The 10,091-nt window shown below is 39.9% G+C and overlaps 1 long non-coding RNA gene across 1 annotated transcript in view; it reads left to right on the top strand.

The window, feature by feature from the left end:
* The window catches only part of LOC111812069, a 33,787-nt gene that overhangs the window by 2,924 nt on the left and 20,772 nt on the right, over positions 1-10,091 (top strand). Inside the window, exons 2-3 of the long non-coding RNA XR_002817661.1 lie at positions 7,382-7,555; positions 9,202-9,245. This is a non-coding gene — a long non-coding RNA (uncharacterized LOC111812069). The remainder of the gene's footprint in view (positions 1-7,381; positions 7,556-9,201; positions 9,246-10,091) is intronic.

Genomic DNA, 10,091 nt, shown 5'->3' on the forward strand with positions numbered 1-10,091 from the left:
CTAAAATCTATGTATCAGTCACCACCACCTCATTTTTATTCTTTGAAAATAGTATGAAATCTTACATTTTATAAGAGAATTTCAAGACTTTTTTCTACCAATCTTTCCTAAAAGCTGATTTATTCTCTTGTACCTTTCATTTTGCAGAAAAGCATATATTTTTTTTCCCTGTAAGGAGCACTACTGCTATAAATCTCAAATTTTTCTCTACCTTTGTAAAATATTATCTAATATTTTAAAATTGTAAATGAAAATCCAAGTTTTGCTATTCAAACATTCTTTCTTTTTTGTGTTTGTTATGCATTTTTTTATTTTTAAAATAATTTCAATGAGAAACAGCTATTCAAAAATTCTAAGGTGTACTTATTATAGATTTGTGTGTCCATGAAAGTAGACAAAATTAATTTTCATCTGGGATATAAAACAGGACAATTAGACATGGGTGTACAAGCATATTGTGGGCATAATTAATTTTATTTTGCTTTCTTATATGCACTTCACAGATATTAAATTTTTTAAAGATTGAAGGTTTATGGAAAACCTGGATTGAACAAGTCTGTTTATATCGTTTTTGAGTCATCTCATGTTTGTTTCACATTTTGCTAATTCTAGTAATATTTCAAATTCTTTCATTATTATTATATCACTTAGGATGATCTATAAGCACTACTCTTTGATGGTACTTTGTAATTGTTTTGACGCACCATCAAGATACCCATATAAGTTGGTGAATTTAATAAATGTGTATGTGTGTATGAAAAAAAAAGAAAGTCTGGTGATGAACATGCATGGATCACAGAGGAGCAAAGTTCACATCTACAACATTCTTCCCTCCCAATCTGCATGATTTGAGTAACAGATAAGCATAAGTTCTTGAAAAGTCTATGAGGATGTGAACAAACACAATCATTCCAAAGGTGAATGATGGAAAGTATTGTTAGGCTCTGATGGCAGGTTATGGATTGTACAGACACTTTGCCCACTACTGGTTTATTTAATTGTTATGAAAACCCTGAGAAACAAAGTAGTTTAGTGTTGCAAATGGAGAAACTGAGGCTTTGATCAGCTAAGTAGGTAATATACCAAAGATCATATAGCCAAAGCCACAGGAAGGCAAGCATGCCTGAGCACAGTTTCACGCAGGCCTTAAGACCCAGACTTTCCACCCACTCTCCTGAAGAGTCCAGCTCTGTGGCTTTGCACTGGGACCTGGGCAACTGTTCCCTTGATTTAGCCCTGGGAAATTTTTGCCCTGTAAGTTAGGGACAGATCACACTCTACCTCTCAGTGTAGTGCATATATATTTTAGTCCCTTCCAGAATTATGTAGCTCAGAAAGATTCTACTTTTCCCCCTTTGCTTTTATGGCAGAAGTGTGCTTTTGAAAATATTTGACAACTGCCTCCATAATGTATCTGGAAAAGAGAAAAAATGTATGCTCTTCAGATTGTTTCCTTCCCTATATTGTTTGTTTCCAGAGAGAAAATCACTGGATTTGGATGAAAGGATTTCCAAAGCCATGTAATGACATTTAAGCATGGGCAACATTTTTTGCGTGGCTTTCAGTAATAAAAAACAGCAAGTTGAAAAATGGCCACAGAATTAGAGAACTGCTGTGTTCCATGCAGAAACTAATTGCTTGGTGAAAGGATCAGGTTTCCATGCTTCAACATCACGGTCCTCTAGCTGTTCTCAAACTTCAGGGCTGATCAGAATCCTGATGGTGGAGGCAGCTATTAAAGTGCAGGTGCTCACCGCCCCCCCCACACACACACACCTAAAAATTCTGAGTTAGTCAGCTCATGGTGGGGTATAATAATCTGTACTTTGAAAGAGCACCTGGGGTTATTCTGCTGCAAATACCTACAAACCACAATTTGAAAAACTATGACAGTGTATCAAGACAACTTTGAATTATTCCTGTAAGTCAGGGATGCATGAATGGATGGATAGATAAGCAGGTAAGAGATAGGTGAGTGACAGGAATATCAGCTAGCACAAATGGACCATGAGATTTAGTGGAATACATTCCTATATTACCCCTACTATTAGCAAACCTACTAATAAAAAATAATAATTTAACTGTTATTTCAGAAACAAAACTAGTCGTGTAAGAGCTACCACTGCAGACATCCTGGGGATGGGGTTGCTGCACTGAGGCATGAGGTTTCTCATGCAGCAGGACGTAAGAAACTGTCTTGAAGTCATCACCTATAGAAAATTCTATTTTAGCATCAACATCCATGAGGAAATTAATTAGTTCTTTAAATGGAATAACCACACCCTGGAATATAATAAGATCACAGTGGACAATGGAACAAACTTTCACAATTTGAAAATTTTGGCCATTGAATAGAAACAGCAGTATTAACTAGCAACTTGCCAGTAACCCCACATTATTATACAATGAAAGGGAAAGTAAGACCATTTACCCAGGAAAGTATGTACTAAATTGAGCATCACCATGCAATGTGGAATGAAGCTCATAATAACTGGGGGGAGGCCAGTTGGGCTATTATCTTGCCTTCTCTACCAAAATAAATTTAAAATAGGTAAGTTTTTAAAACTAGAGAAAATGCAAAAATTTTATTTGGGACTTCTCAAAGCAGATATTCTAATTAATCCACTAACACACAAGCTTCTTGAAGCTACTTTTTCTTGTTTATTTGCTATATCCACAATGCCAAAAACTGAAGCCCATATTGTGTTGATATTTGATAAGTGTGTCTAATGAGCTAATCAGTAGATTAAGTTTCTTGAGAGGATTTTATAATTTTTTAAATGAAAAATATCACAAAGTTCTTTTCAAAATAAATCAACAGTTTTGACAAAAACAAACCTTATGTAAATAAAAATATTAAAAGTCAGAAGGCAAATTGGTAAAATGTCACCAGCATAAGTATATGACAGCTAATTATTTAAATAATTCTTCAACAGAAAAAAGGTATACCCAAAATGTATCATGGAAACAATACAGCCAGGTAAGGTGTGTCACATGCACTGCAAGTTTGGATACTGCCTGTCCATGCAGCCATCCACCCTGAAGAGCTCCACCGGAAGGAAGCAAGCCTTCAGGTCTGCAAGATGTGTGTTCAAAGGCAAAGTAACGTGCCTCCCAACGTGGCTTCCAGCAGCTTCAAGTTTTGCAAATCCCCAGTGCTCGTCAGGTGGTCCCAGGCCTAAGGCCACAGTGCTACCTGGGGAGCCTTCAGAGAGCTGTGCCTCTTCTACAGATGAGATGCCGTCAATGCAGTGATGTGGCTCAGGCTGAAAATCACATTGGGACAGTCCTGTCCATACACTTCTAAAGGCCAGAAGAATGTACAACCAAAAGTTATCAGAATGCTAGATTTTATGTTACTTATACCTTGTCATAATGTTAAGATTCATCAAATTTGGTTAAAACTGACTTTCAAACCATTAAGGGCTGGGAAGGTGGCTCGGTGGTGAAAGCACCTGCCTGGCAAGCACAGGGTCCCAAATTTGATCCCCAGTGCCACATGCCGTGCTGGCCCTGGAACCCAAGGCACACTGTGCCAGCCAAGAACTGGGCACAGTGGGGCATACCTGTAATCCCAGAACTAGGAAGGCTGATACAAGAGGATCACTATGAGTTCAAACTGCATAGAGAGACCCTGTGAAGAAAAAAGAAGAAAAAATTAAGTATTTAAAAAATATTGGAGCCAGGGAGATGACTCAGTAGAATAAGCATTTCCCAGCAAGTGCAAGGTCCTGAATTCAATCCTGGTTCCACAAATAAATAAATAAATATTACTATAAAGGAAAATATTCTCTGAGTGACAAAATAATGGGTGATTTTCATTTTTTGATCCTTTGATGAATGTCTACATTTGTAGAGTATATATGTCACTTTCATTTATTTATTATTGATAAAGATAAAGCTACTTCCATTTTGATAAAACAGATTTGCTCTATAGATATGGGAAATGAGTGGAGAAAAATTATAGCTAATTCAAAATAAATAATAACAGAACTAGAGGAAAACATGTTCAACAGTAATTTTATGCATGGAAATTGAAAATAAATGCCATTCTCAAATGCCAGCTTAGCACATTTGGGAGATTTTTGAAATACACTATGCTTTGAATTATGAGTGCTTCCCAATTGCCACCAATTTGAGATACAATAAACAATACCTACCCAGGCTGACCCACTTGCTTCCCTGCAGCAAGCCCTTTCTGGGCCTCACTGTCAATAAAGAGCACAGGCCTCTCCTGGCACTGTGCCCACAGCCCAGCCCATCTCAAGCGGCCCTTCACCCACCAAGAGCTGTCCCTCTACTCCCCACACTGGACTCTATGTCTCATCCTGATGGACCTCACTCCTGGTGTCATGATTCCTTCACCTGTTTATGGCCTTCCCTTATTGTTCCAGCCAAATGGCTCAACTCCCTTTGCTCCTGTTCATCCTAGGTGGCGTGCAAGCCCTAATTAACATGATCTGAAAGAGAGATCATCGCCTTCCATTTTTTTTAGTTTATTGTTTTCTTCTAAGTCACAGAGTTTGCCTCTCATGTCTATCTCAGTACTAAACCTAATGTAAAAGACAGAGATACAAGAATGTCTGAGGACAATCACTCCCCTGTGATCTGTCTTTCTTCAAACAAACCCACTGGATGTGGTAATTCCTATCAGCAAGTTTGTTTCATTTTGATTTCCAAGTTAACCCTATTTACTGGAAGCCTTACCTTATGTGCTACAATCTAAGACCATTCTTCCATTTGCCTGCATGCGTACACATACACATGACAGAGCTTTCTTCAGACACTCCACTTGGAGATGGACGAAGGAAGGAAGTGAACAGTTTTCTGAACTCCTACAACTGGACAGAATCCAGGAGGTCCTAAGGCCAACAGGATGCTTGAACTATTTCTGAAAAACATGGCCTGTTCCTCTCCTTATGAAGTATTCCTGAGCTTGCAGTGGTGAGTACATCAATCAGCATGCCAGTCCACCCAGGTAGGAAGGGGGAGCTGTTGCCAAACTCCTGTAGTGAGGAGGCTCCAGCTGAGATGTACTTAGGGTCTCAGCACCCCTGTATTGACACCTTGTATATCTGCAATAGATGTGAAGCTCTACAGAGTACCCTGCCTTTCATGGGACCAAGAATCTCATGAACTGTCAACTGCTCCTTGCCTGGCCTAGGACCCAGCATGGGGATTCAGCTCTAGGAACAGATTTTACTTCCCAGAGAGGCTGCTTGATGAACCCAACTCAGTCAGAAGAGTGAATCGTCTGCCTCCTCTCCGTGACTTTTTCTCTATAAATTTGGTATTTGAAATGACCCAAGAAAAGGGAAGTGGGAATAGAAGATTCTCGAACCCCTTCCAGTTTTCTTTTTTCCCCCTTACAGTTTTCTAATGCTGGAGCAGTGGAGCCACCGAAAGTCTTTGTTGACTAGGTAGAGATGGTTACCAAGGATTACACAGGATGAGGTTTCCTTGGAAAGTCACTTTCAGTCATGTTTGCACTGCCTCTTCAGAGTGAGCCTTCGAGTGGCCATCCAAGTAAGTTTTTCAGCAATTCTAAGGCTGGATTTCTGAAACTAGCAGAAGTAGTTAATGCCTACCTGCGGTATAATTGTGTGTAGGAATGTCTTCAAATACAGTGATCTTTTAACTAGTTGCAAGCTGTTTCTGTAGGGTTATGTTTTATTTCTGTATAAATGGAGAGAAATCACTATAATGCAGGAAGTCAGAGGCAATGACACAGATGCTGAAGCCTGACCTGGCTGCAGAGGTATGGGCGCAAGCACAGTGGCTTGAGCTTGCAGAACAAATGGTGAGGGGAGGTCTGACTCTGATCATCCAGGAATACTGAGTTTTTAGTCCATTGGATCTCCAGATGAAGCTTAGGTTTCTGGACCAGACTATTTTGCATCATTGCTACAGGTTTCCAAACAGCAACAGGAAGCAGTTTGCTATGCAGATAAGCCCTGCAGGACAGGTTTGGCAAAAATCATTTTGTCCAGGGTGACCACAGCATATCTCAACTAGTAGGTCATTCCTGACAGAGCTACTTCCATCTGTAAACAGTGTGTACTCAACATCCATCAGGGGGTCCTTTTCTAGAACAGTGCATCCCAGTGTAGCAGATGACACTTGGACAGTTAGGTATCCATCTAAGGGAAGCTTGTCAGCTTTCTTGATCAGAAGGACAGTGGCTGTTAGAGCATAGATCAAAGTGGGGAGGCAGCCCTTAATGGCCACTGGGTGTGCTCAGGAACTGACACTCTGAGTAAGCATATAGAAGCCACCAGGTCCAAGAAATTTACAGAATTTCTTGTAACCAGTTTCTAAGAGAGAGGATAGAACATATGCCCCACCTTTCTGTCATCAAAGAAGCCATTGCACAGCTTCAAAAATGTCAAGATGGAGAAGCAGATCTCTTGCAATCTCAGACCTCTTGTAACCAGTTTCTACTGGATATTGTAGCAGAGCTTTTGTGTAGGCAACATGCATGGAGGGCAGCCATGGCAATGCTGGCAGCTTGGAGAACTTTAACTGGCTTTACAGGCAGGAGAAGTGTACTGCTTGGTACAGGTGGGGAACAGAGCTCCATCACCAAAGGGGCATGATTAATAGCAAGCCCTGACAGTCAGTCTTTTGTCTGTGTTTCTGGCAATGAGCCCCTCAAAATTTCAGGTTTATGATTATCAGGCTGTTCAGGCTGATGTAAGCACTAGTCTTCTAGTCTTCCTCCCAGGGTACAGTCAGAGTCAATACAAAGTATGGGATAGTGGACCTGAGTGTGAGGGAGGCTGGTCACATTCCAGGAGAGGTATAAGGTACTCAAACATGTACAGGAATTCATGTTTGATAAAGTATCCAACCATCTCACAGGATTTGCTTCACAGAATTTCCTCTCAGTGGGGGCACTAATGGGTAACTTTAATAACCTTAGACGTGTCTATGGGCTTCTTGCTGCCCTCTTTGTAGTCTGCCAGTACTGATCTAAAGCTTCATGGGTCTCTGTTGCATTACAGTCCCAGTTTGGATGTGTTTTGGGGGAGGACTGTGTTCACCCAAGTGTCAGGATCAACCTCAGTGGCAGGGACTTTTTCACTTTAACCAGGCTTGGACCTCACCTAAAATACAGCAGCATTCTTCAGTATAAAACAGAGTCAGAAGGAGTTGCTGGCAGTAGAGCAGGAGGCTGTGGTGCAGGAGATAGAACTGGCAATGGTGGCAACATGGCTGGCTGAGCCGCTTGAGGTTGATGAATGTAAGGAGGAGGCAGGTCAGACTCGAGGTCCTTGGGCAGAACAAGATAAAGTTTTGCTGGCTTGAGGTAAATCTGAGAGCCTCTCAGATGGTCTTGTGGGTTTGTTTTGATGACTAATATGGCTTTCTTGTCACACAGGACACAGGTGCAGAACCAAGGTGGGAGAGTTTTTAACCCCTTTCTGGCAATTAAATCCAAGTGAGCTGGCCTATTATCTCAGGATTTTGCCAATTGGACGGGCTTATGGGAGCAACCAACAAACAGAGGAAGGTATCTTTTCTGCCTTATGACAGCATGGAGATCTTACCCAAGGTAATTAACGTCTATCAGACTGATGTGTGGCTACATGGCTGCGCTTCTCATGACATCTGACAACAGTAGGAAAGGTCACAGTGAGGCAACATGGTTAATATGCAGGCCCAGAGGTGAGTCTGTAGCCCATGCCTCTGAGAGGAGAGTTTTCAGAACTTAGGACTGCAGTTATCTGTCCCAGGCTGATGCAGGCTTCATTTTCCTCTTGGGAAACAATCAAAGTTGAATTGCAGGGTGAAATGAAATGAAAGGAAGACAACAATATGCAATGTATTAATTAATGAAACTGTCCTACTACTCAGTTTTGAAACTGCCTCATTGCTATTTGTTTCGCAATGAAATTAATAAAAATAAAAAAAGAAATGAAGTGAAAGGCAGGATGATGCAAAAGAGATCCCCCCACGATGTAAGTTTGTGCCTGTCAGAAGGGCTGACAGGCAAGAGTCCTTGTTGCCCCAGTGATGGTAACTTTTTCTGACCAATAATTTTTTAATTTAAAATTTTTGTTGCAATATAAGCCAGCATTAAATTTTTAGTCTAAATTAGACTAAATAGAAATTTTATACAACCCAAGGAATGGATTTATAGTTTGACAGTGTTCGTTAAGTGTCTTGCTACCATCTATCTTTTTCCTTTTCTCTAAATTCTTTCTGGGGCCGGGGAGATTGCTTAGTGGAATAAGCACTTCCCTGGCAAGTGCAAGGTCCTGAGTTCAATCCCCAGTTCTGCCATAAATAAATAAACAAATAAATAAATAAATAAATAAATTCTTCCCTGGTCTTCACTTTGTACATGTATACTTTATTCCATCCAATATTATTTTCAGGATCTACTTGAATAATCATTAAACCAATTTAGAACATTCTAAATGGTAAAATTTGTCTTTTTTAAAATATTTCACAAGGTATTACTTTTCTCACTTTTTTTGGTTAGTACCAACATATTTCATAAAGAACTAATAAAAGTCTTTTATTTCCCTAAAATTAAAGATGAGTATATTCCAAGGTTATCAGTTTAACCATTTAGTCAGAGTACATCAAAAGCTACTCATCTTCATGTTAACTGAAATTATAACAAACCACTTTTGTCATTTACTTAATGCTTACAAGATTATTTAACACAATGACTTCTCACGACTTAACATTTCAACTTCATATGTCAACTTCATATCACTGCAAAGAAAAAAAATCCAAACATACTTTCCTCATCTAAAAACATCACAAGAGGCTCAGAGGTGCTTAGGATCTTTATACATCTTTGAAAACTAGTGTTGCACTTCTAGCATGCATTTAAGTTATAAATCACTTCCTATTCCACAACACAGCTTTATTTCTGTGTGCATCACAGTTAAATTAACAGGTACTACATCAGTTTGTTGAGTCAGGTTCTTTCACATTAAGGCTTTTATTCAAGATTTCTTTTTTTAAATTAGGTAGAAGGTCTAGAGGACAACACGGTTCTCCAAGGCTACATGGCACTGTGGTCCTCAGTTTTTGCTCCACTGGAGAAAACTTAATTAGTGGTGACAGAGACTGCTTTCCTTCTCCAAGGGACAGGCACAAAGATGGCTTTGCACAGTCAGTGAGCAAATCATCAGTGTCCAAAAAATGAGGCATATTATCTGCTTGAATCTTTTTTTCCTGCAGGACTCTTCTGGTTTGTGTCATTCAAGTACTTCAGGATTAGAGAGGTAAGATTCTTCCCTTGTCTTAAGAGAAATTTCCTTAGAGCCTCATAACTACTAGCCTGGAAACTGAACTCTGATTCTGGAGCTGTCTGTCTTCCTTTCATAACATCATCCAACAAAGTGCCACTGTGAACAGGGCTATTTGATGCTAGTTTAAAGTTGGTCTAAGAACTACTAGAGCTATTAAAACTCAGATGGCCATCTTCTAGAAGAGTTTCATGTGATAGGCCAAAATCTATATAATTAAGACTCTTAGAACTAATTCCACTTAATATTTGAAAAGAGCCCCATAACACAGTTTTATATGTGAAAGTTTCATTATGAGAAGCTTGTGGGTGCTCCGATGCTTATCCTTACTCCTACCCATCATCACATTGATCCTATCACGTAGAGGAGAGTGATGGTAACTTTTTGACAGAGGGAGCTTTTGAAGGCAGAGAGTTCTCTTCCACTGTCTGCCAGGAAATTCACAGGTCTGTTCCTGACTTTCACAATGACTATGGGCTTTTGGGAGACCAATTTGATAGTGCTCAATCATTCCTGTCTATTCAGCCCCAACAGGGCAGAACTCATTTATCAGGACTGACAGTCCAATTTTCCTCAGTCAAAATGTGAAACTCAAAATTGCCGCTGGTTATTTTGGGTAGGTAATAGCTGACATAGTCTGACAAGAATAGGCATGGATCAGGGGCCCTCCATGGCCAAAAGCAAGCAATGAACTGGAACTGGTTCAATTGGCTTGAAGTAGACAAGTCGGGAATGGGGAATGAAGGTGTTGGCAGTAACTGCAGCAGCCAACAAAGGTTTTAAGGCAGAATTCTCAGGAAAAATGGGCCTCTTTTTCCTTTT

Source organism: Octodon degus, unplaced genomic scaffold, assembly GCF_000260255.1.
Source record: "Octodon degus isolate 3935 unplaced genomic scaffold, OctDeg1.0 scaffold00111, whole genome shotgun sequence".
NCBI classification, from domain to species: Eukaryota; Metazoa; Chordata; class Mammalia; order Rodentia; family Octodontidae; genus Octodon; species Octodon degus.